The 4,438-nt window shown below is 41.6% G+C and overlaps 1 pseudogene; it reads left to right on the forward strand.

Annotated features, from left to right (window-relative positions):
- Positions 1–1,382: 1,382 nt before the first annotated feature.
- On the forward strand, positions 1,383–2,345 carry LOC147427414 (pentatricopeptide repeat-containing protein At2g33680-like; annotated as a pseudogene).
- The last annotated feature ends 2,093 nt before the right edge of the window (positions 2,346–4,438 follow it).

Consider the following 4,438-nt stretch of genomic DNA (forward strand, 5'->3'; position numbering starts at 1 on the left):
ATCGTGGTGTCCACCATGCAATCATGCCTAGAAAGGAATAGATCAAGTGTATGCAAGGCAAAAAAATACCAAAATGATCTCAAGTTGAGCCGCACGAGCTGAGAAGCTCCATTTTTTCTTCTTTTGGTGCTTAGCCACTCCAATAAAAAGAGACGATACGGACGTGATTCTTTAAGGGCCTCTTTTCCATTATGCTTTTTTGGCCGAGGATTGTGCCGGCTCAGGATCGTTTTTGTACACGGTTGTGTTGGTGACTGCGAAATCAATCATTGTTGTCTCTTGGCATCGATTCTCCCCTTCCCCCTTCTCTTCTCTCCTTGTGTGCATGCGTATTTGAGAGTGTGTCGGCGTGTACGCCCCCTTGAAGCTTATTGTGAAAAGAGAGATAGATAGAGGATGTGTGTGTGTGGAAGGCTGTGAGTTGGGGAGAGCAGAATGATTGGGTGTGTTTGGTGCATTGCAAAGTGTGTGCATCTGGTCGTGTGTAAATGGTGGTTTGCTTGCACATAGTGTCGAGTTTTTGAAGGTGAACTCTAGTGGATTGGGGTGCTGTGTATACCCTGGGCTATCGTGAGGCATTGTGTTGTGTTTTGGGTGTGTTCCGATTTCCCCCTCTCCAACGCCATCGCCTTCTTCATCCTTGCCACCACTGCTAACAGCCATGTGCCCCACTTCTAAGCAATCCCCCAATTCCCATCCCATTAAATCCTTGCTCGTTGTGCTGGTAGCTTCCATGTATGCCATACTTCTTTCCTTGTCTTATGTCAAAAGCATGTACACTCCTTGTAGATTGTGAATGCAGCTTTTGTAGTTCTTCCTTTATAAGTGAAATTTTGATCACAAACTGGATCTGCAACGACATGTTCATCCACTGGGAAAGTAGAGAGGCTCATATGTTGTAGTTCCTATACTCATTGCCTTCAAAGGGGCAGTGAATTTATGTGTCATAAAAAAACCATAATGATATTGTTAGTCAGGGGTTGTTGAAAAAAGTTGTGCTTGGCATTGCCTTGACTGTATTGATTGCAGGATATGCCCAATAGGGACATGGCCAAAAAGCTCTTGGCTGCTTACAATAGATACAAAGAGATGGCATCTCTCCAAATGCAATCACCTGCACTTGAATCTTGAAGGCATGTGGAATTACGCAAGACATTGATATGGGAAAAAGAATTCATGATGATATTTTTAGTCAAGGGATGTTGAAAAAATAATTCATGCTTATATGCATTTCGATGGTGCTACGCTAGCATCCTCTGATTCTATTATTAGCCTGCACCTACCCCCACCCACCTTGGAATTGTGTGGAAATCACACAAGAAGGTCAATTTTCTCACATGCATTTGGGCTTTGTTGATTTGCTGACTCTAAATGGACATACAATGTTGTGGTTGAATGATGCATGCTTCCCTTGCAATTCCTTACCAGTGGATGGAAGTGGAGGAGGGTCGTTTCCAATCCTTCTTGACCCTGGTAATAGCTTGGATCACCCAGGGCTCCTTAATGAGCTTCACGGTCAAATCCAGGATTGTATAGATGTGCCTCAAAGAAGCACTTTATAAGTTTATATTGCACAATGATCTGACAACAAATATTACATTGGCAATTCCTTCATTCGCATGCATGCATCCTTTGGGAATCTTGCCCAAGCTAATTAGTTTTTCAGATTTTTAGAAATACCTGTTCCTTTTACCTAGGGTTCCATTATTTTGGCCCATGCCAGGCTGGGTGACAAGGACCAAGTTGTTGCTCTTTATCATGAGATGCTAAACTCTGAAGTATTGGCATATGGTTTATCTCTAACAATATTTAAAGCATGCTCTGATGCTGGAATCCCTTTAGAGATTGGCATACAGGTGCATGCTCATATTGCCATGAATGGATTTGAGTCAGATGGTTTTGTTGGAGATATGCTAGTTGATATGTATCTCAAGGCCTAAAATCTTGATGATGTCCAAGTGTTCTTTAGTAGATTGCAACCCAAAAATGGAGTGGAAGGGTCTTCAACTAAATAAAGTCACCTTTGTTGCACTTCTTAAAGCATGCTCTAGCATTGCAATTGAAGAACATGACAAATGGTACTTGACCAAGTTATTGGAAGGGCCTAGATATCAACCCATTTATTGGCAGCTCTCTTGTTGACATGTGCTGGTTGATATGTATCTGAAGGCCCAAAAGCTTGATGACGTCCAAGTGCTCTTTAGTAGATTGCCACACAAAAATGGAGTGGGAGGGTCTTCAACTGAACAAAGTCACCTTTGTTGCACTTCTTAAATCATGCTCTAGCATTGCAATTGAAGAACAAGGCAAATGGGTACTTGACCAAGTTATTGGAAGGGGCCTAGATATCAACCCATTTATTGGCAGTTCCCTTGTTGACATGTATAGGTGGTGTGCGCTTTACCGCACATGTCGGATACTGGGAACTTGCCAAACACTGTGTGCGAGCCACAAATGACTGCAAGCACACAACTAGAGTGTCCAAGCAAGCTCAAAGGGGCAATGGTGTGTCACTCACTACTCAATGATTTTCGTCGTGAAGGATCTTGTGCCACGAAGAAGAAGGAGCTGCCACCATTGCCATGCTCAACCACCTCGTTGTCGCCGATGCAGCTACAATGCTCGATCACACACACACACCCACACACACACACACACACACACACACACACACACACCATTGGGGAATTTGGGAGGTCATTTGGAGGGCCTTATTGAGGAGAGAGAAAAGGAGGCGCATCCAACGAACAGCAAGCCAACATAACGTGGAAATAGGAAGAAATAAATCAAATAATGCAAAAGAAAGAGAAGAACATGAGGTAAAACCTCATTTTTACGACGTTGAAGGTATCTATATGTGGGCCTAGGGTCTATATGTAGTTATGGTACTAAAAGACAACTACGAAACTGTATCATTCTCCTTCCACCAAAAGCTCTTGCTCCATAACCATGCGTTCAAATATGAATTTCCCTCCATTGGAAGCAAGTTCACGCTTTCTTCTACCACGCAGAAAGAGCCATGGTTTCTTCTTCTTCTTTTTCCCACCCTAATAGCTCTAGGGGTTGTTGTGATCTCTCCCCAGAAAGCCTCACCATTAGTCTCCCAAGGAGGCCAAGTAGCACCATAAGCTCGATCACTATCGCAAACTCCATCAATATAGATAGTCAATGGCAACAACAGACAATATACAAAGGTTCTTGGGTTCTTATGCAACCAAGAAGGAGGAAAAGATCTTCAACAAAAATTCTATTTTGTTCAGCATGGAAAGCACGAGTGCTAGATTTTGAAGTGGAGGTGGGCAAGAAAACTGTTAAGGAAGTTTTGGTGCAACATGTCTATAGTCACTCCGATGTGATTGCTAATGGCGGAGATGTCTCATTGGCTTATCATCCTTGATGCAACTATGAGTGTGTTCATAGCCTTCCATCTCTATTCTTTCTTTTAGACCTTTCTGTTCTCTTTATTTGTTTTTTCTTTTGAAGAGGTAGAACAATATTAATAGATCAAGATCTATTTCTCATAAGTTCTTCATCAGTTTCAATAGCTACCCTAGGTGTTTTACATTTTGTTGTTGCCATTGCAGATGTCTATCCTTCATCATGCAAGGAATGGGAGCCACTAGAGTGTATTATAGGTCTCATCTCTGTAACCCACACTGACATTGGTGTTTTACAGTATGATGCAAGAACTAGCAAGAGTCTTGCAGATGAGGAAATTTTCAAGGTAACCTGCTTAAACTCCCTCTCCCTACCAATTGGAGTTGTATTGACTGGACAGTCCCATACACCACCGTGTGTGAGGCTCTCAGAAGCAAGCTATTTAGGGATGTGCACAGGTCCCTACGAAATTCAGCACCTACTAAATTGGTAAAGATTACTAATTTTTGCCTTATAAGTTTATTTGTGGAACTATTTCACACCTGCCACATACATGTTGCAAAGATAATGCTGGAATGTAAATCTCTAGATTCTTGCTTCTATGACAAGCTGCTTGATATAGGGTGGTATGTTAAAGAGGTGGACGACATACATTGCGAGGTTGCACTGGAACACCTTATTAGAGAGTATGAGACTTTTGACACATTTTGGAAATGTGAAATCAATATGAATCCCGTAAGTTTGAGAATTTTGTTAATTTGGAATTGAGACTAGTGCACAAAGTGCACTAAGATTATTGGAAAATGCCTTTGGTTGGAAGCTTAGTTTAAGATATGATTTTAAGAATTGTTGGTATAAGAGAGTTGATAAAAACGTTCTTTGGGCGGTGTTCAAAAACACCTTAATTTGGTTTTTTGGAATCCCATGCCACATCCTTTACTCAAAAGAATTTTTTAAACTTTCTTTGGCCCTTGTCACAACCTTTTTCGGAATTTTGACTTTTTTGGGAATGCCTTTGCTTGGCATCCAAGAGAAGACAATACTTTCTATTGCTTGCCAT

Source organism: Adiantum capillus-veneris, chromosome 23, assembly GCF_014529385.1.
Source record: "Adiantum capillus-veneris isolate H3 chromosome 23, ASM1452938v2, whole genome shotgun sequence".
NCBI lineage: Eukaryota > Viridiplantae > Streptophyta > Polypodiopsida > Polypodiales > Pteridaceae > Adiantum > Adiantum capillus-veneris.